This window comes from Phaethon aethereus (genome assembly GCF_964289735.1).
Source record: "Phaethon aethereus genome assembly, chromosome: W".
NCBI classification, from domain to species: domain Eukaryota; kingdom Metazoa; phylum Chordata; class Aves; order Phaethontiformes; family Phaethontidae; genus Phaethon; species Phaethon aethereus.
Window position 1 is genome coordinate 21,085,504 of NC_138581.1, and position 26,164 is coordinate 21,111,667.

Genomic DNA, 26,164 nt, shown 5'->3' on the forward strand with positions numbered 1-26,164 from the left:
GGAAGTATTAAAAAAACATGTAGACGTGGCAGTTTGGGATATGGTTTAGTGGGTATGGTGGTGTTGGGTTGATGGTTAGACTTGATGATCTTAAAGGTCTTTTCCAACCTTTATGATTCTGTGATTCTGCAATCATGTTCCAGTATTTAAAGGGTGGCTACAAAGAAGATGGAGACTCCCTTTTTACAAGGAGTCACATGGAAAAGATGAGGGGTAATGGGTACTAGTTACTCCTGGGGCCATTCTGACTGGAGGCAGGAGGAAAATTTTTCACAATGAGAACAATCAGCCACTGGAATAATCTCCCCAGGGAAGTGGTGGATTCCCCAACATTGGACACTTTTAAGATTCGGCTAGACAGGGTGCTGTGCAATCTTGTCTAGACTGTGCTTTTGCTAAGAAAGGTTGGACGAGATGATCTATGAGGTCCCTTCCAACCTGGTATTCTATGATTCTGTGATTCTAACTGCGAGAACAGTGGACACTGAAATTGTAAGGGACCAGCTGTATCAGTTGAATGTTCATAAGTCCATGGCACCTGACGGGATTCATCCCAGAGTACTGAAGGAGTTAGTGGATGTTACAGCAGGACCCCTCTCAATCATCTGCCAAAGGTCTTGGGAGTCAGGGAGGTCCCCGCTGACTGGAAGCTAGCCAGTGTTATTCCAATTTACAAGAAGAGCATGAGGGAAGTCCCAGTAAACTACAGACCTGTTAGTCTAACCTCAGTACCTAGAAAAATTATGGAGAAGATCATACTGGCTGCTATTTAAAGACATTTAAAGAACAATGCCATCATCAGGCACAGCCAACATGGGTTCACAAAGGAAAAGTCCTGTTTAACTAATATTATATTCTTCTATGATAGTCACCTGCCTAGTGGATGAAGGGAAGGTGATGGATGAAGGGAAGGTGATGGATGTAGTTCTTCTGGATTTTAGTAAGGCTTTTGATACTGTCCCTCACAGCATCCTTCTGGACAAGTTGTCCAACTGTGAGATGAGCAGGTACATGGTGTGCTGGGTGAAGAACTGGCTGAATGGCGATGCTCAAAGGGTTGTGAATGGGGCTACATCTGGCTGGTGACTGGTCACCAGCGGTGTTCCTCAGGGTTCAGTTCAAGGGCCATTTCTATTCAATATATTTATCAATGATCTGGATGCAGGAGTCGAATGCACCCTTAGCAAGTTTGCTGATGATATCAAACAGGGACATGCTGTTGTATTCTAGGAGTCACTTCCTAGTTCAAACCAAATCCATGGTATAGCATTAGTAAAAAGCCTTAGGCTGCAAGCTGTGGACTTTCACCTAGATACTGATGAACTTATACTGAACTCTGACTTAGTTACATGAGGGAAGGCCCCGAAACCAGTGTAGAAAGATAGATTAGAAAGATAAGATAGCCACATCCGTCAGCAGAAGTTGCCTCCTCGAGAAAAGAAAAAGAACGGCCCACCTGGAGACAGTGAAAGGATCCGATGAGGAACAAGGAGACCCCAGACCCAAATACTACTATTGGACCGAACCGTCTCACAAGGGGAGGGGAACTTAGACTGTAAGGGTATAATTGCCCAGAGATTCTTTTGTTTGGGGTCCCTCTCTGGAGGCACCCAGCTTGAGCTGTTCTTCACCTCAGTACCACTTAATAAATTCGTCTGCCATACGTCATGTCAGAGATTCTGCTTCAGGAAACCTAGGGTCGACCCTGAGGGAAGAGGAAGTGCCCGAGAGTGAGTGTATGTGTGTGTGAGGACTTGAAAAGGGCACACATCGGCTCACTGGAGTACCTCACTGTGAAGAGACTCCGGTCCTATCAGTTAAAGTTGCAGATGGTGTGTGCAACCCGTGGACTGGTGTGTGAATGCTTGGGCAGCAGCTTCTCCCTTAACAGTTGACTCTCTTGAGGGAAAGAGAGTCCTTGCAGAGGGATCTAGATAGATTGGAGCATTGGGCAGTCATCAATGGTGTGAAATTTAACAAGAACCAATGCTGGATTCTGCACCTGCGTTGTGGTTTAACCTGGCAGAGAGCTAAACACCACACAGGCACTCGCTCATTCACCCGCCTTCCTAGTGGGACGGGGGAGAGAATCAGAAAATAAAAGTAAAATTTGTGGGTTGAGATAAAGACAGTTTAATAGGACAGAAAAGGAAGGGGAAAAATTAATAATAATAATAGTAATGATAAAGGGATATACAAAATAAGTGATGCACAGTACAATTGCTCACCACCTGCCGATCGATGCCCAGCCAGTTCCCAAGCCATGGCCCTCCCCGGCCACCTCCCCCAGTTTATATACTGAGCATGATGTCATATGGTAGGGAATATCTCTTTGGCCAGCCTGGGTGAGCTGTCCTGGCTGTGTCCCCTCCCAGCTTCCCGTGCACCCCCTGCCTTCTCGTTGGCAGGCCAGCATGAAAAGCTGGACAGTCCTTGACTGCTTAGCAACAGCTGAAAACATCAGCATGTTATAAACAATATTTTTATCCCAAATCCAAAGCACAGCACTATAACAACTACTAGGAAGAAAATTATCCCAGCTGAAACCAGGACAGTATCCACCCCTTATTCTGTACCATCTATGCCATGCCCAGGTCCTACACTTTCCAATACATTCCAATTAATCACTACCACTTTCCCTGTCTTTTGGTATATACACACAGATAACATTCTCTTAGTTTATTATGTGCCATCCCTCTAAAATGTTTGCTGAGTTCATTTTGTCCATGACTTTGAGCTCCATCTGTCATAACAGTCTTTTAGGGCAGGAGAGATGGTGTGTGGTGTTGGATTGTTGCATGCCGAAGCCAGTTCTGGTTCCATCAATGCAGCTCTTTGGTTTCATTAATCTGGGTGTTTCTTACAAAAAAAGTGTTCACATGGCATGTAACAACCATTGTGGTGATGACATACAGTATTATATGGCATTTAACAACATATAATTCAAATCATTGGCTGTTCTCCCTCAAAATCAAATTTCCTTGAGGTACACATTGGACTTCCCCATCCTCCTGCATCACCCACCAAGTGCACCCAGGTCCTTGAGCAAAAGCAATCCCACAAATGGGTTTCCCTTTGCCCGAGGCAGGAATAACCCAGACTGTCTTCCCCAGCATATTTCTCACATGCACCACAGGGACTTTATCCCCTTCTACAGTACGTAAAAGTCTTGATTGGGCAGGGCCAGCTCTATTGGTAGATCCCCTAGTGTTGACTAACCAGGTGGCTTTGGCTAAATGTTTATCCCAATGTTTGAATGTCCTGTCACCCATTGCTCTCAGTGTAGTCTTTAACAGTTTATTGTATCGTTCAATTTACCCAGAGGCTGGTGCATGATAGGGGATGTGATATACCCACTCAATGTCATGCTCTTTGGCCCAGGTGTCTATGAGGTTGTTTTGGAAATGAGTCCCGTTATCTTTCCTGATTGCACTGCACGTTTCATGTTCATGGATACCCTGTGCAGTAGTGTCCATGGTCAAATCCGCCCCTTGATCACGAGCCCATCTGTATGTTGCATCTCTTCCCTGATGGCCTGAGGTGTCATGGGCCCACCGAGCTATAAATAATTCACCCTTATGTTGCCAGTCCAGATCCACCTGATGGTGGTTTTGATATTCTTCAGTGGCCCAACTCTTGGGTACGTGAGCATCTACATGACGTAGTTTTACAACCAGATTCTCTAGTCAGGCAGGGATATCTTCAACATCTTGCCACAATTCAGCAGCCCAGATGGGTTTGCCTCTGTGCTGCCAGTTGCTCTGCTTCCATTGCTGTAACTACCCCCGCAGGGCATTTGCCACCATCGATGAGTCAGTATAGAGATAGAGTATTGGCCATTTTTCTCGTTCAGTGATATCTAAAGCCAGCTGTATGGCTTTCACCTCTGCAAACTGACCCGATTCACCTTGTCTTTCAGTAGCTTCTGCTACTCGTCATGTGGGACTCCACACAGCAGCCTTCCGTCTTCGCTGCTTTCCTGCAATATGACAGGACCCATCAGTGAACAAAACATGTCGCTTCTCATTCTCTGATAATTTATTATATTGTGGGACCTCTTCAGCACACGTCACCCCCTCCTCTGGTGACGCTCCAAAATCTTTGCCTTCTGGCTGGTCCATGATCACCTCCAAAATTCCTGGGCTGTTGGGGTTCCCTGTTTGAGCCCACTGACTGATCAGTGCGACCCACTTACTTCACATGGCATCAGTTGCATGATGTGTGGACGGGGTCTTCCCTTTAAACATCCAGTTCAATACTGGCAGTTGGGGCGCCAGAAGGGGCTGTGCTTCAGTACCAATCACTTCTGAAGCAGCTCAAACCCCTTCATATGCTGCCAATATCTCTTTTTTAATTGGACTGTAGCAGGCCTTGGATTCTCTGTATCCCCGACTCCAGAACCCTAGGGCTCGACCTCAAGTCTCCCCTGGTGCTTTCTGCCAGAGGCTCCAGGTAGGGCCATTCTCCCCAGCTGCAGTGTAGAGTACATTTTTAACATATTGTTAGGCTACTGGGCTACTGCACGAACTATCTCCTGTTTAATTTGTTCAAAGGCTTGTCGTTGCTCAGGGCCCCATTTGAAATCATTCTTCTTCCAGGTCACTTGATAGAGAGGGCTTACAATCAGACTGTAATTTGGAATATGCATTCTCCAGAAACTCACAACACCTAAGAAAGCTTGTGTATCCTTTTTGCTTGTTGGTGGGGACATGGCTGTTATTTTGTTGATCACGTCCGTTGGGACACCTTCAAACAGTCCAGTACAGCAACTGTTAAATCAGTCAAAATTCTGACTAAATACCTCATGCTACCTTGAACTGATACAAGCTAAATCTCACAACACATCAGAGGAAGCAGATTCCAGAAGTGTGGATCCTTCCTTGGCTGTCTGCAGGATATTCAAAACTTGCAATGAATGGGATTCAGATGATCTTAAACTCTCTGGCATAAGGGAGGCAATAATGTCTTAATACAGTGTTAGCATACTAAAATACAACAAATTCTTTTCCACAAAAGGACACCGATAAATTAGAAAGGATGTAAAAATAAAGGAAGGTTAACCTGGTGCACTTAGAAGGTCTTGGCCAATGGGCTTTAAGTCTAGAAAGGCCTGAGGGTTTGTCAGTGTCCTGGTTTCAGCTGGGATAGAGTTAATTTTCTTCATAGAAGCTAGCATGAGACTATGTTTTGGATTTGGGATGAAAAAAATGTTGATAATGTACTGATGTTTTTAATTGTTGCTAAGCAGTCAAGGACTTTTCAGCTTTCTGTGCTCTGGCCTGCCAGCAAGGAGGCAGGGGGTGCATGGGAAGCTGGGAGGGGACACAGCCAAGACAGCTGACCCAAACTGTCCAAAGAGATATTCTATATCATATGACGCCATGCTCAACATATAAACTGGGGGAGTTGGCCAGGGAGGGGCCGCGGCTCAGGAACAAACTGGGCATCGGTCAGCGGGTGGTGAGCAATTGTGCTGTGTACCATGCGTTTTGTATATTCTTTTATCACTATTATTATTTTTTCTTATTTTCCCTGTCTTATTAAACTGTCTTTATCTCAACCCACGAGTTTTACCCTTTTTCTTTTCCGATTCTCTCCCCCATCCTGCTGGTGGGGGGAGGGTGAGTGAACGGCTTTGCGGTTGTTTTGGCTACCTGCTGGGTTAAACCACAACAGTGAGACAACCAGGCTGTTTCTAGACTAATGTCAAATAAGAACCCTTCCAACCAAAATTCTTAGAGTTTTTCTGAGCACCAGTTCTCTGAAGTGGAAGAAACTGTCATTGCAAATTCAAGTTCACTAGACAAGACCCTTTGGCTTCCTTTATCTTATGCCACTTGCAGAAGAACCTTGACAGAAGTCATATTTGTTGCCCATTGACATTGTCGTCACAGATACTGAAAACAAAAGTAATAAAAAACATACTGAATTTCAAGAATCTACAGTCTTGGATGGCTCTACAATACCATTCACTATGAAGCTAAATGGTTAAGTTCAGCTTGGCTTGCTTAGCATTTCTGATTTACTAAGTGTGCTCATCTGCTGGTTTTGGCTGGGATAGAGTTAATTTTCTTCATAGTAGCTAATATGGGGCTATGTTTTGGATTTGTGCTGAAAACAGTGTTGATAATATAGAGATGTTTTCGTTACTGTTGAGCAGTGCTTACACAGAGTCAAGGCCTTTTCTGCTACTCACACCACCCCACCAGCGAGTAGTCCGGGGGTGCACAAGAAGTTGGAGGGGGGACACAGCAGGGACAGCTGACCCTAACGGACCAAAGGGATATTCCATACCATACGACGTCATGCTCAGTATATAAAGCTGGGGGGAGAAGAAGGAAGAGAGGGATGTTTGGAGTGATGGCGTTTGTCTTCCCAAGTAACCGCTACGTGTGATGGAGCCCTGCTTTCCTGGAGGTGGCTGAACACCTGCCTGCCGATGGGAAGTAATGAATGAATTCCTTATTTTGCTTGGCTTGCGTGCACGGCTTTTGCTTTACCTATTAAACTCTTTGTCTCAACCCATGTGTTTTCTCACTTTTACTGTTCTGATTCTCTCCCCCATCCCAACCAGGGGGGAAGCGAGTGAGCGGCTGTGTGGTGCTTAGTTGCTGTCTGTGGTTAAACCATGACGGTTCATTTCTTTCACCATAAAAGCTCATTAAAAAAATTAAGAAGGGGATTGATCCGGAGGCTGGAAGCTTAAATTTGGAATCATGTCAAAAAATAACAGATTGACACAAGAAATTCAAGTTAGGTATCAGCTGGTTAACACAGTTAGCAACAAGGAAGTCTCCAAAGCTCCATTCGAGGTGTTCAAAGAGACAGTAGACATTCCGTGAGGAAATCCTACTCCATAGGTTGAGTCTTGCACCAAATGACCTAGAAACTCCCTCCAACTATAAGCTCTATAAACTGTGACAACTGTAATAAGTGGTGACACTTGTGGATTTTCTTCCTGCTGTGAAGGACTGATTATTATATAAAGGCTGTCACATGTGAGACATCAGCTACCAACTTTTGGAGTTGTTGTTGCAGCTGCCATTTGAATAAACTTTCCTAAAACAGTGTGTAAAATGCATATAGTTATTTGACATAATAGAAATTCACTCTGAGGCTCTCTGCAAGTGTCATTGTCATATTTGCTTTTTGGTGATGAAGATGTCCCCAGGACTGATTGAAACATCAAAATTCAGGAAAGTAAAGCCATTCTACACTTAACCTGAAAAGCAAATATTCTCAGCTTGATTTAACTTATTCTGCTTAGTAATTCTGCTAGTGGAAAGAGCATTGGGTCAACACTATGATTCTTTGTAATTCCTTCATCCCTTATAATTGATGAAAGTGAATGAAATGGTGTCATGTAGATTATATCTCCTGGAATTCAGCAGCATTTTAAAAATGTCAACACATTTTTTCATATTTTGTTTCTAACACAGTCTACTGGAATGGAATAAAACTGATAGGTTACATCCACCTATAGCCATCCAACATTTTAGCTCCCTTATTCCCAGTCTTCCCCTCTTAGCCAATCAGCCCCATCCCACTCTGTTTTTCAGGAAGACTCCATCTCAGGCAGAACTCTAAACACTCTCTAATATTTTCTTAGTTAAATATTATCTTCTTCATCACAGAAAGGACCAGAAATGTCATATATGTGAGATTTCTGGGAGTTATACTGAACTCCTGCCTGATCTTACACAGTGTCATTACAGCTCCTGGTCACATATGCTCACTTCATACTGGCAAACTGTTATTCTTTCTGTAATGTATTTTCCCATACTCATTAAGAGTTAGAAGCTGTGTAGATGATCTCAGAACACAAGGTCAGTCTTGCTAAGTTGTGGTTAGGTAACAATGCTTATAATGGTTTGTCAGCATTTGGCAAAATATGATTTTTCTATTACTCTTGTTTCAGAAACTTACATTTACAAATATTCTTTAAAATATGCTTTTTCCTCACAAGCTCTTTCAGCAGCAGCAGGATGAAATAAGATTGCTAATAATTTATTTAGTCTTATCATGCACATCTATCTGAGATGTGTATATATACCGTAAGAAAAAGAAAAAAAAAAGAGAGAAAACATCCTCCTTCTTACTAAGGAAAAGTAATTAATATGTTAGATTTTCATAGCTGCCTCTGGTATACGAGCCAGTAGTAAATACGATACTACTAACATGGAGGAAATTATAATAAGCAAGAAGTGCATTTAAAATGTAAATTAGTTTATTTGCATAATCTACATTCAAAACACATCAAACCTGCAAACTGTCTGACAAGTGGTTTTGCAAAGTGAGATTAGCTCTGTGATAGTGACAAGTAATATGATAAACTAAGCAGTTAAGTTTCCAATACTTAGAGGAAAGGAAGCTGTTCTGGAAATAACAGTCAAAATAATTCTAAACGCTATCTATAATTTTTTTTCTTTTTTTTTTTTCAGTATGTGCCATTGATGGAAGATAAGAAAACACCGGTTACTGACATATGTTCTTGAATTTCCTTGGCAGTTGCTTTTGGACTTTTTTTTTTTTTTTATTAGGAAACTTCAATTTCAATTGGGAAAGAAATGGGCAAGCACTTCTATTTTAAAACTGTCAGGTTTATAGCTCTTTCTGCCTTCTCACAAGCCAGTAATATAGAGGGGGTGGGGAAGAGTCACAGTACTGTCTTCATTCATTATAGGAATGGAGCATCCCAAGAAAAAAGGACAGTTGCTCCAAGACTGATAAAATACATTTTGTTCACAAAATTCGCCTGTTTGTTTCACAAGACTAAGAGCTAACAGCTTCTTGATGAAGGAGAATCTGATGGAGAAACCCAGATGGATTAGGGGTATAAAAATCTTGCCCTGAAAAGACCATTGTATATTAAATATTCTTTTCTTCAATCTAACACAGAGGATTTGATAATCCTGAAGGCTTCCTTCAAAATGTGAACAAGAAACTAAAATCTTTCTTTTATACTTTTAAAATTATTTATTTGTATTTGTTTCACATTGTATTTTTATGCTCAAAAACAGTGAGTCAAGTAAACATATCCATAAGGAAACAAATTATTTGCTCTTCTTCAGTGTATGCCATAAATATGGCTTCCTCTTGTCTCATTTGAAGTGCCAAAATGCCCTATTGCAAACTGTCAAGAACAGCTTTTGACTCTCATGCATGTTGGAAGGCATTTATTTTGACATTCAGGCATTTTGGGGACAACAAATAGAAGTCAGAAGTCGCTTGCTAATAGGAAGAGTGTACTGTTCTCAGAGAATTTATTTCCTACATATGATCATAGCACTGCTGTTACCTACATTCTTCTTTCATTATTATTTCTGCTAAATACAGTGCTTGCATTTTAAACCCAAATTTTCAGAGTTAAATATTAGCACAGTTCAGATTTTTGTAGATGTTTTCCAGAGAAAATTAGTAGATTTTCTTTGATGGTTTGTGACTCTCTCAGGTTTGCCAGTGGTTCCATTTCCTCACTTATAATAAAAAGTATAGATCTGTTTCCTGCCACCTTATCTTCATAATTAACCAGACACATATACCTTTGATGACTTTTAAATCTTCTACTAAATAACCCACAGAAAGACTTATTTGATGCAATTTTTAATGACTTGCCATTTTTTATCTGTGTTGACAGAGATACCTCCATGATCTATTTGACTTTAAAAGATTTTTTTCCTATTTCCAAACACCTAAATTCTCCAATTACTCAGTGCTGTTGCTGCTCTTTCCTTTTCACTTTTGGTCTTTCATTTTTCAACCAGTTTTCTCTCTTTGTTCCTCTCTTGCATGGCTTTGGAGACTACTGTTAACCTCACACAAGGAATTTTAGTCAAAGATATTTTTTCTGAGCTATGGTGTTGGAATAAGGATGGATAGGATGCTGACCAATCGAAAACACCAGTCTGCCAGCTCCTCTTCCTTTCTAGACAGTTTTCTTAACATTCCTTATGTTATTCTTGAGGATCTCTGCCTATTTTCAGTGATTATCTTTCTCCCACTTGTGAATACTTGACCTCCTTCTTGTCAAAATAGTTCATTGTTTTTGGTGAATGGATGACCTCAACCCAGTGTACAGTATCTTCTCCTTTGACTGCCTACACTTGAGTCCCTGGTGCTCTGGAGCCCTCCAAGGGAAGGGACCAAACTTCATATCAAACAAATCTGCTTCTCACACTAATCATAATCAGTTTTGTCAAGTATTTGTTACAAAATCTGTTTTTGAAAATGTATTTTAACCACAATGTGGGAAAGAATATTTGGAGCAACTCAGTGCTTCTGCCTGGAAAGTTGCTACCTACTGGCTGGCTGCCTCCTCTGTAAGTGGTCATCAGTTTCCCTTACAGAGTGTTACTTATGATTCTACCAATGTTTTATTCTCTTTAGGTAATCAAGAGTTGAACTGGACCAAAGCACTCTTTTTTTCTCTACAGATTGTTCATCTTTGAGCATTATGAGGCACCTTGGTAGGCAGCATGGAGAAAAAGCTTAAACTGCTGCTACCCACGCTGTACCTGTGCTGTGGATAAATAGTTGAATTCAGTCACTTCCACTGTTAATCCGTCACCCTTCATGATAAAATTCTCATTAAAACATACTTTCTGCTGACAAACTTGACAATGGCAGACTGTTGAATAATATTGAACACCAATCTATAATGATGCTGGGCATAGTTACCTGATCAGGTTACCCTTCAGAAGCAGGTAATTTTACCTTCCCCTTGGGATGCAGTCACTGGAGAGGCTTTCAAAAATTGCTCGTCTCCAGATGTAATATGGTACCACATCTGTGATCTACACAGAGGAGAGCAATTGGATCGCTATGTGAGGGGAATGCCTATTACACAGAACTGCAGTAGAAATCCATGTCCTTTCTGCAAAGGGAACATGAAATGTTAGTGCAATACAGGGACAATTCTTTCTTCCTTGAAGATCGGTCACAACACGTCCTGCTACAGGAAGGTTATATCATGCAAGAGACTAACACTAGCCAAAATGAGATTTAAAAGGACCAAATGACTGCATTTACAAGAAATCTAGCCTTTAGGCAGACATGGAAATAACAAGAACAAACCAAAGATCCTTGATTTACTGTGTATTGGGTGAGTCTGAATAGTTCTGAACATGGTAACTGTCCCAATGACAGTTTGGTAAAAGAAACAGATTTTAATTTGACCACTGAATAATAAGCAGAATATGGTTGTTAGCAGTTGGATAGAAAATGAAATGTTGTCTGCCAATCAAGTTATCTCTGTAACACAAGGTCTCTAACATTTTGGTCTCTTCAGATTTCTCTCTCGGAAGGCTAAATGAATTCCTGGATCCTGTCTCTGAAGAACAGCCACGAGCAGGTGGAAAGCTTCCAGGTAAGAATCAGGGATGGAGGCAACAAAGGGAACCTTGTGGTTGGTGTTTACTACAGGCCACCCAGTCAAGGGGAGTCTACTGATGAATCCTTCTTTAGCCACAGGAAGCGTCAAGCTCGCAGGCACTCGTCCTACTGGGGAACTTCAGCCACCCCGACATCTGCTGGGAAAGTAGCACGGCGAGCTGTAGGCAACCCAGGAGACTCCTGGAGTACACGGAGAATAACTTCCTAAGCCAGGTAATAGACAGCCCTACCAGAGGGGATACCATATTGGACCTGTTGGTCACCAACGCAAGTGAGCTTATTGGTGATGTCAAGACTGGAGGCAGCCTGGGCTGCAGTGATCATGCACTGGTGGAGTTCGCAGTCCTGAGGGATATGGGGCAGGCAAAGAGTAAAGTCAGGACCCTGAATTTTAGGAAAGCAAACTTCCAGCTCTTCAGGGAGTTAGTCAATAGGACCCCCTGGGAAACTGCCCTCAGGGACAAGGGAGCAGAACAGAGCTGGCAGATCTTTAAGGAAGCTTTCTATAGAGCGCAAGAGCTCTTGATCCCCAGGTGGAAGAAATCAGGAAAGGAAGGCAAGAGACTGGCATGGCTGAGTCAAGACCTGCTGGGAAAACTAAAGGGCAAGTAGGAAATGCACAGGCAGTGGAAGCAGGGACAGGTATCCTGGGAAGAGTACAGGGACGCTGCCCAGTTGTGTAGGGATGAGGTCAGGAGGCCCAAGGCGCAGCTGTAGCTGAACTTGGCAAGGGATGCAAAGAATAACAGGAATGGCTTCTACAGGTATGTCAGCCAGAAAAGGAAGGTCAAAGAAAGCAGACCCCCCCTTGATGAGCAAGACTGGCAGACTGGTAATAACGGATGAGGAGAAGGCTGAGGTACTGAACGACTTCTTTGCCTCAGTCTTCACTGGCAGTGTCTCTTCCCACACCTCTCGAGGGGATGGACTGCAAGATGGGGACTGGAGGAGCACAGTCCCTCCCACTGTGAGAGAGGATCAGATTCAAGACCACCTGAGGAACCTCAACATGCACAAGTCTATGGGACCTGATGAGATGCTTCCCAGAGTCCTAAGGGAATTGGCTGGTGTAGTTGCCAAGCCACTCTCCATGATATTTGAAAAGTCATGGCAGTCAGGTGAAGACCCTGGAGACAGGAAAAAGGGAAACATTGCACCCATTTTTAAAAAGGGTAGCAAGGAGGACCCTGGGAACTACCGACCTGTCAGCCTCACCCCTATGCCTGGGAAGATCATGGAACAGATCCTCCCAGAAACTATGCGAAGGCACATGGAGGACAGGGAGGTGATTTGAGACAGCCAGCATGGCTTCACCAAGGGCAAGTCCTGCCTGACCAACCTAGTGGCCTTCTACGATGGAGTGACTACATCAGTGGACAAGAGAAGAGCTAGGGATGTCATCTATCTGGACTTCTGTAAGGCCTTTGACACGGTTCCCCACGACATCCTTCTCTCTAAACTGGAGAGATATGGATTTGACGGGTGGCCTGTTGGGTAGATGAGGAATTGGTTGGATGGTCGCAATCCAGAGGGTAATGGTCAATGGCTCAATGTCCAGATGGAGATCGGTGATGAGTGGTGTCCCTCAGGGGTCCAAATTGGGACCAGTACTCTTTAATATCTTCATCAATGACATAGTGGGATCGAGTGCACCCTCAGCAAGTTTGCAGATGACACCAAGCTGAGTGGTGCAGTTGACACGCCTGAGGGATGGGATGTCATCCAGAGGGACCTGGACAAGCTCGAGTAATGGCCCGTGTGAACAGTCACGTGGGTCATTACGTTCAGCGAGGCCAAGTGCAGGGTCCTGCACCTGGGTCAGGGCAACTCCCAGTATCAATACAGGCTGGGGGATGAAGGGATCGAGAGCAGCCCTGCTGAGAAGGGCTTGGGGGTACTGGCGGATGAAAAGCTGGAAATGAGCCGTCAATGTGTGCTCGCAGCCCAGAAGTCCAACCATATCCTGGCCTGCATCCAAAGTATCGTGGCCAGCAGGTCGAGGGAGGTGATCCTGCCCCTCTACTAGGACAGAAGGACAAATATCTTAGTGTTCATCCCAGATGAATACCATTGTCAGTATTCATGACTACGCCTGAGAGCACAAACCTATCTCATTCTTCTGCATCTCCATTTAATTGCAAGCATATAAAGAAATAGGATTTTTCCAGAAGATGCCTAGCAAAATATTCCTTGTAAAGACTTTATTAAAGAAACAAAACACATAGCAAAGAGATAAAGATAATTTATTTTTGTTTGTTATTCATGTAGGCATGTTCTTGTTGATCTTAAAATAGCATTTATAGAGGACACCATGTAAATGATGCATTGTATGTCTACTATAGTTTTCATAAGAAGGTGTGCATACAAGTTGTACCTCTTTTTTTTAGAACCAGCTCTTATCAGTAGTATGCATCAAGTTCTCTTTCTATATTTGTAGGATGAATATAAAAGTAAGTGCTCGCTCATATTCTGGCACAACATGACTTGCAGTACATATTTACTCTTCTGAAGGGTATCGCCAACTATTTTTCTATGCCTGTTAAAGCTCAGTTCTGTACATTAGTGAAATACACATTGAAAAAATTGCTCAGGGTTACTCTGCACCCTCTGCATGTCAAAGAACATGTATGTTTTTTCCTTGGAATGTGAAAAGAAGGAAAATGGAATATTAGGAAGCAGCTAATGAACAGCTAAACTCACAGTATACTGGTCAAAACTTTGCACTGGAGGAAACCTGCAAGAAGCATCTCGTAATAAAAAACAAACAAACAAACAAACCCCCCAAAACACCAAAAAGGTAAATAAATAATTTTCTTTTTAGATTTTCTTGGTGTCTTTTGTTTTCCCCCAGAGTTTTTGTTAATTTTTACCCCTATAGGAGGCAGAAAGCTCTAGACTAAGTATACAAAGCGTTCTGTACAAAAGATTTCTTTTAACTGCATAGATTCCCATTTCTCTGCTTGATGTTACTTTATCCTGACTACAAAGATTGAGTACAAAAAGTGCTTTAATGGGAAGCAAACAGAAATGAAATAATGAAAGAAATAGTATATCTCTAGATGGAATACCAAAGATCTACAAGAGAACAAGAGCACCATTATTGAGAAATTCCAATTCCTTACCCCAGACAAGCCAAGCAAGTCTATTTTTCTCCTATTAGTCTATTTTCTCCTATTATTCCTAAAAGACAGGAAGAGTAATAATGAATAATTGGAATGTATTGAAAAGTGTAGGGCCCGGGCATGACGTAAATGGTATGGAATAAGGGGTGGATACTGTCCTGGTTCCAGCCAGGATAGAGCTGGTTTTCTTCACAGAAGCTAGCGTGAGGATATGTTTTGAATTTGGGATGAGAAAATGTTGATAAGGTGCTGATGTTTTGAGTTGTTGCTAAGTAGTCAAGGACAGTCCAGCTTCTTGTGCTGGCCTGCCAGCGAGCAGGCTGGGGGTGCACGGGAAGCTGGGAGGGGACACAGCCAGGACAGCTGACCCAGGCTGGCCAAAGAGATATTCCCTACCATACAACGTCATGCCCAGTACATAAACTGAAGTTAGCCGGGGGGCGGAAATGGCTGCTCGGGGACGGGCTATCGATCACCGTGTGGTGAGCAATTGCTGTATTGGGCATCACTTGTTCCTGTACATTCCTTTGTCGGTATTATTATTGTTGTTATCATTGTTGTTTCCTTCTCTCTTGATGTCCTATTAAACTGTTTTTATCTCAACCCACAAGTTTTTTCCCAATGCCCTCCCCCATCCCACTGGTGGAGGGGGGAGTGAGCGAGCGGCTGTATGGTGCTTAGTTGCCGGCTGGGGCTAAACCACGACAGACACCAATCATAATCACACTCCCTCAAGTTCTGCTGGTTTGAGATGACAAAATTCATCATGATTAGCCCAACCGCACAGGACACACTTCAACAAATTTAGGTCACTCCCATACATCAGTCTACATCTGAGTTGACTCTGTAGCATCCCTTCATAATCAGTAATGAGAAACAGACTCTTTTAGAGTACAATTCCTCTCACTCTGAAGGAGGTATCTAAAGTAGATCAACTGAATAACATGCCAGAGGTGCCGAGTTATTGTTGGTGACTGCAAAGGAAGTCTAGTCATTGTGGTATGATACAAATATCTTACTGGAGATATCTAGGGTCAGGTGAGATGGGTCTCACTCTTTTTCCCACCGTAGGGAGATGGCTTCCCGTCTATCCTTTTTGTACTATTCTATTGCTTCTGGAGCTGTAATAATTTGCAAATAAAGCTTAACTATAATAGAGTCTATCCCCTTTCATGGGTAGCAGGCCCTCAGGAGAAGATAGACATAACCTCTGTTCAGGAGTGTCTTTGCTCCTTAAGGGAATGGGAGCCCAGGACTATTTAAAATCTAGCTGGGTTCAGTTAAAGCAAAATGCTTTATTAAAAGCATATACATCAGTCTAAACAACCACAGGTTTTTAGAATGCTCATGTCTCTGATACCTAGACATCTACTCTTTCTGATCTCTATTTTGCATAGCATACATTTTTTATTGTGCATTAGTTGATGTTATATCTCTGTATGTAGGACAATTTGGTTATAAAATAATGATGTAAATACAATCATAAAAAGAGTCAAAGACAAAATAAAAGGAGAACGTTAAAGGAATTAGATACCTTGTGGGACAATGAGAGAGTAGTGTTTCATGATTTTTTAAAAAGGCTAGCTACAGAACTATTTCAGCCATAGGAAGCAATTTTCTTTGTTAAATTAGATCATAGAATCATAGAATCATTTAGGTTGGAAAAGACCTTTAAGATCATCGAATCCAATTGTTAGCTTAACACTGCCAAGTCCACCACTAAACCATGTCCCTAAGTGCCACATCTACACGTCTTTTAAATACCACCAGGGATGGTGACTCCACCACCTCCCTGGGCAACATGTTCCAATGCTTGACAACCCTTTCGGTGAAGAAATTTTTCCTAATATCCAATCTAAACCTCCCCTGGCACAACTTGAGTCTGTTTCCTCTCGTCCTGTCACTTGTTACCTGGGAGAAGAGACCAACGTCCACCTCACCACAACCTCCTTTCAGAAAGTGATAAGGTCTCCCCTGAGCCTCCTTATCTCCAGGCTAAACAACCCCAGTTCCCTCAGCTGCTCCTCATAAAACTTGTTCTCTAGACCAAGAACATGTGGGGGAATAACACTTGTGACCAGCTGCCAGCTGGATTTAACTCCATTCACCACAACTCTTTGGGCCCAGAAATCCAGACAGTTCTTTACCCAGCAAAGAGTACAACTGTCCAAGCCATGAGCAGCCAGTTTCTCCAGGAGTGTGCTGTGGGAAATGCTGTCAAAGGCTTTACTAAAGTCCAGGTAAACAACATCCACAGCCTTTCCCTCATCCACTAAGCGGGTCATCTTGTCATAGAAGGAGATCAGGTTGGTCAAGCAGGACCTGCCTTTCATAAACCCGTGCTGGCTGGGCCTGATCACCTGGTTGGCCCTGTATGTGCCACGTGATGGCATTCAAGGTCATCTGCTCCATAACCTTCCCTGGCACCGAGGTCAGGCTGACAGGCCTGTAGATCCCAGGATCCTCCTTCCGGCCCTTCGGGTAAATGGGCATCACATTTGCTAACCTCCAGAAAACTGGGACCCCCCAGTTAGCCAGGACTGCTGACAAATGATGGAAAGTGGCTTGGTGAGCACTTCCACCAGCTCCCTCAGTACCCTTGGGTGGATCCCATCCGGACCCATAGACTTGTGTGTGTCTAAGTGGTGTAGCAGGTCGCTAACCATGTCCCCTTGGATTATGGGGGCTTCATTCTGCTCCCTGTCCCTGTTCTGCTCCAAGAACAATTGGTCTTACTGTTAAAGACTAAGGCAAAGGCGGCACTAAATACCTCAGCCTTTTCCTCATCCTTTGTCACTATGTTTCCCCCCGCATCCAATAAAGGATGGAGACTTTCCTTAGCCCTCCGTTCATTGCTAATGTATTTACAGAAACATTTTTATTGTCTTTTACAGCAGATTAAGTTCTAGTTGGGCTTCGGCCCTTCTAATTTTCTCCCTGCATAACCTCGCGACATCCTTGTAGTCCTCCTGAGTTGCCTGCCCCTTCTTCTAAAATTCATAAACTCTCTTCTTTTTTCCTGAGTTCCAGCCAAAGCTCTCTGTTCAAGCCAGGCCAGTCTTCTTCCCTGCCGGCTCGTCTGTCGGCACATAGGGATAGCCTGCTCCTGCGCCTTTACGATTTCCTTCTTGAAGAATATCCAGCCTTCCTGGACTTGCCCTTCAGGACTGCCTCCCAAGGGACTCTGTCAACCAGGCTTCTGAACAGGCCGAAGTCTGCCCTCTGGAAGTCCAAGGGCTAAGAACTGCTAAGTTCTGCTAACCCCCCTCCTTACTTCTCCAAGAATCAAAAACTCTAGCATTTTGTGATCACTATGCCCAAGACAGCCTCCAACCGTCACATCACCCACAAGTCCTTCTCTGTTCGTAAACAACAGGTCCAGCAAGGCCCCTTCCCTAGTTGGCTTGCCCACCAACTGTGTCAGGAAGTTATCTTCCACACACTCCGGGAACCTCCTAGACTGTTTCCTCTCCGCTGTATTGTATTTCCAGCAGACGTCTGGTAAGTTGAAGTCCCCATGAGAACAAGGGCTAGCGATCATGAGACTTCTCACAGCTGCTTATAGAATATTTCCTCTGCCTCTTCGTCCTGGTTGGGTGGTCTATAACAGACTCACACCATATCTGCCTTGTTGGCATTCCCCCTGACTCTTGCCCATTAACACTCAACCCTTTCATCACCGTCATCAAGCTTTAGACGGTCAAAACACTCCCTATCATACAGGACTACCCCACCGCCTCTCCTTCCTTGCCTGTCCCTTCCGAAGAGTTTTTAGTCCTCCATTGCTGCACTCCAGTTGTACGAGTCATCCCACCATGTTTCCATGACTGCGACTGTCATAGTTTTCCTGCTGCACAATGGCTTCCAGCTCTTCCTGTTTGTTGCCAATGCTGCGTGCATTGGTATAGATGCACTTCATTTGGGCTATTGATCCTGCTACCTTTTTTGGGGAGAAGCCCTAATTCCTATGTGACCATTCTCAGGCGCTTCTGCGGTTTCTAACACATCAACAACCCTTGCGTCTTTGCTGCCGCATGGATCTCCATCCCCTACCTCCATTGAGAAGGCATGCCACCCCCAGGCTTTCTCTAGTGAGCCTGGTTTTATCCCTTTCCCCCTTCAAGATGACTATGTGCTATTTCAGAATTACAGCTGCAAGAATATTTAGAAAATTTTAATATATTTAGTTTCCTTAGACTGAAATGACTTGCAATTGTTTTTCTCCATTCTTTGATCAAAATACTCAGATAAAACTAAAAGGGATGATAGTGTCCATGAAGAGAGCAACAAATAAAAAAACCCTCATTGTAATGGAGGGCAGTAGCAAGCACACCTGTGGGATGTGTGCCCACGTAGATGAAACTGCTCAGTCTGGTAGCCAAGCTTCAGGAGGACGTGGGCAGATTGAGGAGCATCTGAGAGTCTGAGAAGGAGATCACAGAATCATAGAAACATAGAATGGTTTGGGTTGGAAGGGACCTTAAAGATCATCACCTTTCAACCCCCCTGACATGGGCAGGGACACCTTTCACTAGACCAGGTTGCTCAAAGCCCCATCCAACCTGGCCTTGAACACTTCCAGGGATGGGGCATCCACAGTTTCTCTGGGCAACCTGTTCCAGTGTCTCACCACCCTCATAGTGAAGAATTTCTTCCTTATATCTAATCTAAATTTGCCCTCCTTCAGTTTAAAACCATTATCCCTTGTCCCATTACTACATGCCCTTGTAAAAAGTCCCTCTCCATCTTTCTTGTAGGCCCCCTTCAGGTACTGGAAGGCTGCTATAAGGTCTCCCTGGAGCCTTCCCTTCCCCAGGCCGAACAACCCCAATTCTCTTAGCCTTTCTTCATAGGAGAGGTGCTCCAGCCCTCTGATCGTTTTTGTGGCCCTCCTCTGTCTTTCCTGTGCTGAGGGCTCCAGAACTGGATGCAGTACTCCAGGTGGGGTCTCACCAGAGCAGAGTAGAGGGGCAGAATCACCTCCCTCGACCTGCTGGTCAAATTTCTTTGGATGCAGCCCAGGATACGGTTGGATTTCTGGGCTGCAAGTGCACATTGCTGTGTCACGTTGAGCTTCTCATCAACCAGCACCCCCAAGTCCTTCTCCTCAGGGCTGCTCTCAATCCATTCTCTGCCTAGCCTGTATATGTGCTTGGGATTGCCCTGACCCATGCGCAGGACCTTGCACTTGGCCTTGTTGAACTTCATGAGGTTCGCCCAGGCCCACCTCTGAAGCCTGTCAAGTTCCCTCTGGATGGCATCTCTTCCCTCCAGCATGTTGACTGCACCACTCAGCTTGGTGTCATCAGCAAACATGCTGAAGGTGCACTCAATCCCACTGTCCATGTTGCCGACAAAGATGTTAAATGGCGCCATTCCCAATACAACCCCTGAGGAACGCCACTCGTCACTGGTCTCCACTTGGACATCGAGCCATTGACTGCAACTCTTTGAATGTGACCATCCAGACAATTCCTTATCCACCAAGTGGTCCATCTGTCAAATCCACGTCTCTCCAATTTAGAGACGAGGATGTTGCGTGGGACAATGTCAAGTGCTTTGCACAAGCCCAGGTAGATGATGTCAGTCGCTCTTCCCTTATCTACCAATGCTGTAACCCCATCGTAGAAGGCCACCAAATTTGTCAGGCACGATTTGCCCTTAGTGAAGCCATGTTGGCTGTCACCAATCACCTCTTTATTTTCCATATGCCTTAGCATACTTTCCAGGAGGATCTGCTCCATGATCTTGCTGGGCACACTGACTGGCCTGTAGTTCCCCAGGTCTTCCTTTTTTCCCTTTTTAAAAATGGGGGGTATGTTTCCCCTTTTCCAGTCAGTGGGAACTTCACCAGACTGCCACGACTTCTCAAATACAATAGATAGTGACCAAGCAACTTCATCCGCCACTTCCCTCAGGACCTGTGGATGCATCTCATCAGGTCCCATAGACTTGTGCGCCTTCAGGTTCCTTCTGTATTGGGAGCCTTGCGGAAGGCATTGTATTTGATGAGTTAGTGATCTTGAACAGGCTATGTCTGCTCTATTTGGCCTTGTATCTAAGGCCTGAGAAGCCTGTATGTTAACATGAGTAGTTGCTGTATGGGAACCTGATGGAATGCCCCGTGCTGGCCTGTGCTGTGTGCTGGTAGATGTTATGACAGACATGACAGTCCAACCTGTCAGGAGAAGATATATCATTCTGGTTGTCACACAAAATAAAAGGCACCATGGCGTGGGATGGAGGAGAGGCCTCTCCACGGGCAGGATCTGCACAGCACGCCGTGAGAAAATCCATCTGGGGTCCATCTGGTGCTGCACAAAAGCAGGGTTCCCAGCATAGAAACATAGAATCGTGGAATGGTTTGGGTTGGAAGGGACCTTTAAAGATCATCTAGTTACATCCCCACAACTTCTCTGGGCAGCCTGTTCCAGTGTCTCACCACACTCCTAGTAAAGAATTTCTTCCTTATGTCCAATCTAAATCAACCCTAGCATGGCAGCAGTCAATAATAGCAGCTATCAATCGTATAGCAGCAACCAATAACAGCAACAACCAAGTAGGTATATACTACTATTACAGGTTACTACAAACTTATCATTAGTGAAGCAACTTGTCAGCAATATAACAGCAGATATACTTAAGACAGAGAGGAGTGAGAATGTGTGAGAGAAACAACTATCCTTATTCTAAAAGTGCTAGTGTTTCTCAGCAGGTCCATTTCAGCAGAAAATAAGACAAAAGCTGGGCTGAGAGGCCAAGCTGCTAACTACAAATGCTTTCAGTTCTGGAACTGGCATTTTTTCACTGAGCATCATCTTCTATACTGATCTGAGATGTTAGTGATATGCTCACTTGGTGCTGTGCTGGACATGCTCTGGAAGATGTGTTTGGCTGGTATGATGAGGAAGTGCTTGCATAACTGCTTCTGGCAGGCTGGTGAACTCCCTCTTCTTGTGCAACCCCCTTTCACTTTAAACTTCAGGGTTTAATCTGAATGTTTAAATCTTTAAAAAATTATATAAGTGCCAATTATGGCACTTCAGTTAAGCCCGTGAGGTTCCCAGGTGTGGCCTTTCCAAAAAAATCAATGCTATGTTCACATAGTGTGTAGAGATTCAGTTTTGGAGGTGTCTGTCGTGGTTTAACCCCAGCCGGCAACTAAGCACCACGCAGCTGCTTGCTCACTCCTCTCCCCCACCCCCAGTGGGATTGGGAGGAGAAGTGAAAAAAAAAAAGGTAAAACTCGTGGATTGAGGATAAAGAGAGTTTAATATGAGAGCAAGGGAAGAAAAAATAATAGCAATAATAACAATAACAATAATAGAATCATAGAATCATAGAATCTTTGGGTTGGAAGGGACCTTTAAAGGTCATCTAGTCCAACCCCCCTGCAGTGAGCAGGGACATCATCAACTAGATCAGGTTGCTCAGAGCCTCATCCAACCTGACCTTGAATGTTTCCAGGGATGGGGCATCTACCACCTCTCTGGGCAACCTGTTCCAGGGTTTCACCACCCTCATTGTGAAAAATTTCTTCCTTAGATCTAGTCTAGATCTGCCCTCTTTTAGTTTAAAACCATTGCCCCTTGTCCTACTGCAACAGGCCCTGCTAAAAAGCCTGTCCCCATCTTTCGTATAGGCCCCCTTTAAGTATTGGAAGGCTGCAATAAGGTCTCCCCAGAGCCTCCTCTTCTCCAGGCTGAATAACCCCAACTCTCTCGACATAATAATATACAAAATAAGTGATGCACAATACAACTGCTCACAGCCCGCTGACCAATGCCCAGCCAGTTCCCGAGCTGCGGTGCCCCTGGCCAACTCCCCTCAGTTTATATGTTGAGCATGATGCCATATGGTATTGTCGTGTTTTAGCCCCGGTGCACTTGCACTGCTTCTTGTAAGGCTTCTCCTCCATTGCTTCAGGTGGTTCCTGCTATAGTAATTCCTATAACATGCAACTCAAATAATGGGTTACAACAATTTAAAGGTATTTCCATTACAGTCTCCACCCCCGGCCCCTTTGGACCGGACCATCGCGTTTAACATTGCAATTAACTCCTCCCCTTGACCCTACTCCGGCTTGGACTTATCCACAGACTGCAGTCCCTTCTATGAGCCACAGTCCCTCCAGGGGTATACCTGCTGCGGCATAGACTTATCCACAGTCACAGTCACTTCGAGGTGCACCTGTTCCAAAATGGCCTCCTCCATGGGCCACAATGCCTCCAGAGATATACCTGCTCCAGCTTGGCCTTACCCACAGCCACAGTCCCTTCAGAAGTAAAACTGCTCCAGCGAGGCCTTACCCATGGTTCCAGTCCCTCCAGGAATGTACCTGCACTGTCGATGGCTTATCCATGGCCACACGCTTTGAGGTGCTCCAGCATGACCTCATGCACAGCCACTGATGCTTCAAGGTGTACCTGGTGCAGCGTGGATTTATCCACAGCCACAGACGCCTCGGGGAGTCCTGCTCCCGTGTGGACTCATCCACAGGTCACAGTCCCTTCGACTTGAGTTCACACTGGAGTTCCAGCCTGTCCAGTAAAGCAGCACAGAAACAGCAGTGGTGCCCTGGCCATCTGCCAGCCCAGGCGCACCGCCATTGCTGTTATCAAAATGTTCCCAGGCACAGCAGAGTAAGACGATAAGCAGTGCAGCAATACAGCAACCAGTGAAAGCAAAAAGTAGCCACTAACGAGCACTAGACCAATATACAGTAAGGAAATCAAACCCATGGCAAGCACAGGAGCCTGCCAATTAATAGCTAAACAGCAATGACAGCTATAAATTCTATCTATCTATCTAGCACATTCCAATCAAAACTGTCGTTATCTCAAACCCTTTGAGCCCCACATTGGGTGCAAAAAAGGACTGTCGTGGTTTAGCCCCAGTCAGCAACTAAGCACCACGCAGCTGCTTGCTCACTCTCCCACTCAGTGGGATGGGGGGGAGAATCGGAAGAGTAAAAGTAAGAAAACTCATGGTTTGAGATCAAGACAGTTTAATAGGTAGAGCAAAAGCCGCGCACACAAGCAAAGCAAAACAAGGAATTCATTCACTACTTCCCATCAGCAGGCGGGTGTTCAGCCATCTCCAGGAAAGCAGGGCTCCATCACGCACAATGGTTACTTGGGAAGACAGACGCTGTAACTCCGAACGTCCCCCCACCCCTTCCTTCTTCTTCGCTCCAGCTTTATATGCTGAGCACGACGTCATATGGTGTGGAATATCTCTTTGGCCAGCCTGGGTCAGCTGTCCTGGCTGTGTCCCCTCCCAGCTTCCCATGCACCCCCAGCCTTCTCGCTGGCAGGCCAGCACGAAAAGCCGGAGAGTCCTTGACTGCTTAGCAACAACTGGAAACACCAGCACATTATCAACGTTTTTTCATCCCAAATCCAAAACATAGCCTTATGTTAGCTTCTATGAAGAAAATTAACTCTATCCCAGCTGAAACCAGGACAGCTATGGAATATCCCTTTGGCCTGTTTGGGTTAGCTGTCCTGGCTGTGCCCCCTCCCAGTTTCTCGCTGGCAGGGCATGTAACCAAAAAGTCCTTGACTAGTGTAAGCACTGCTTAGCAACAACTAAAACATCAGTGTGTTATCAACATTATTCTCATACTAAATCCAAAACACAGCAGTACACCAGCTACTAGGAAGAAAATTAACTCTATCATAGCCTAAACCAGGAGAGTGTTTTTTTCCTGGACCACTTCTGACATGAGTTCATGTGCAGGAGAGGCAGAATCAATAGTCACCAGAGCTTGGCAAAGCAAAGAGCCTGCATCGACTCTTCTCCACTTTTTTTTTTACCCCAAAGTTTCATTGGGGATTGATATGTCTTAATATGTTCACTTTAAAGTTGTTATCAGCAGTATCAAATCCTATGACCCCAAAAGATTTATGACAATTTACTACAGTGAGGGATCTGACCACGGTGGGGGAGGAAACCCCATGTTCAACTTGGTGTCCACCAGGCACTTCTCCTTGTTGAACTTCATGAGGTTCCTGTCAGCCCATTTCTCCAGCTGGTTCAGGTCCCTCTGGATGGCAGCATGACCCTCCTAGTTTGGCAGCATGACTCCTCCCAGTTTGGTGTCATCTGCAAACTTGCTGAGGGTACACTCTGCCCCAGCATCCAGATCATTAATGAAGATGTTGAACAAGACTGGACCCAGTTTTGACCCCTGGGGTACACCACTAGTTACTGGCCTCCAACTAGACTTTGTGCCACTGATCACCAACCTCCGGGCCCAGCCGTTCAGCCAGTTTTCAGTCTACCTCACTGTCTGCTCATCTAGCCCATACATCAACAGCTTCTCCATGAGGGTCTTATGGGAGACAGTGTCAAAGGCCTTAGTGAAGTCAAGGTAGACAATATCCACTGCTGTCCTCTCATCTACCAAGCCAGTCATTTCATCATAGGAGTTTATCAAGTTGGTCAAGCATGACTTCCCCTAGGTGAAGCCATGCTGACTACTCCTTCTTGCCCTTCATGTGCCTGGAAATGGTTTCCAGGATTAGCTGCTCCATCATCTTCCCAAGGATTGAGATGAGGCTGACCAGCCTGTAGTTCCCTGGGTCATCCTTCATGAAGATAGGAGCGACATTTGCTTTCCTCCACTCCTCAGGCACCTCTCCCAATCACCATTATCGATCCAAGATTATCGAGAGTGGCCTCACAATGATATCTGCCAGCTCTCTCAGCACTTGTGAGTGCATCCCATCAAGGTCCGTGGACTTATGTATTGAGTTAATACTTAAGTTTGCGTAAGTATTCCCTGACCTGATCCTCTTCCACCAAGGGTACGTCTTCCTTGCTCCAGACTCTTCTCCTGGTCTCTGGGACCTGGGATTCCTGAAGGGTGGTCTTCCTAGTAAATACTGTGGCAAAGGCGGCATTCAGTACCTCAGCCTTTTCCATGTCCTGTGTAACCAGGTCCCCTGCCTCATTCAGCAGTGGGCCTCACATTATCCCTAGTCTTCCTTTTGTCACTTATGTACTTATAGAAGCCCTTCTTGTGTTTCTCGGCATTCCTTGCCAGATTCAGTTCCATTTGGACTGTCGTGGTTTAGCCCCAGCCGGCAACTAAGCACCATGCAGCCGCTCACTCACTCCCCCTCCCGCAGTGGGACAGGGGAGAGAATTAGGAAAAAAACCTCGTGGGTTGAGATAAACACGGTTTAATAGGACAGAAGGAAAGAAGGAAACAACAATGATAATATCAACAAAGGAATGTGCAAGAACAAGTGATACCAAATACAGCAATTGCTCACCACCCAGTGATCGACAGCCCGTCCCCGAGCAGCGATTTCCGCCCCCCGGCCAGCTCCAGTTTATGTACTGGGCATGACATCGGATGGTAGGGAATATCCCTTTGGCCAGCCTGGGTCAGCTGCCCCGGCTGTGTCCCCTCCCAGCTCCCCGTGCACCCCCAGCCTGCTCGCTGGCAGGCCAGCACAAGAAGCTGGACTGTCCTTGACTGCTCAGCAACAACCCAAAACATCAGCACATTATCAACAGTTTCTCATCCCAAATCCAAAACACAGCCTCACACTAGCTTCTGTGAAGAAAACCAGCTCTATCCTGGCTGAAACCAGGACAGTATCCACCCCTTATTCCATACCATTTACGTCATGCCCGGG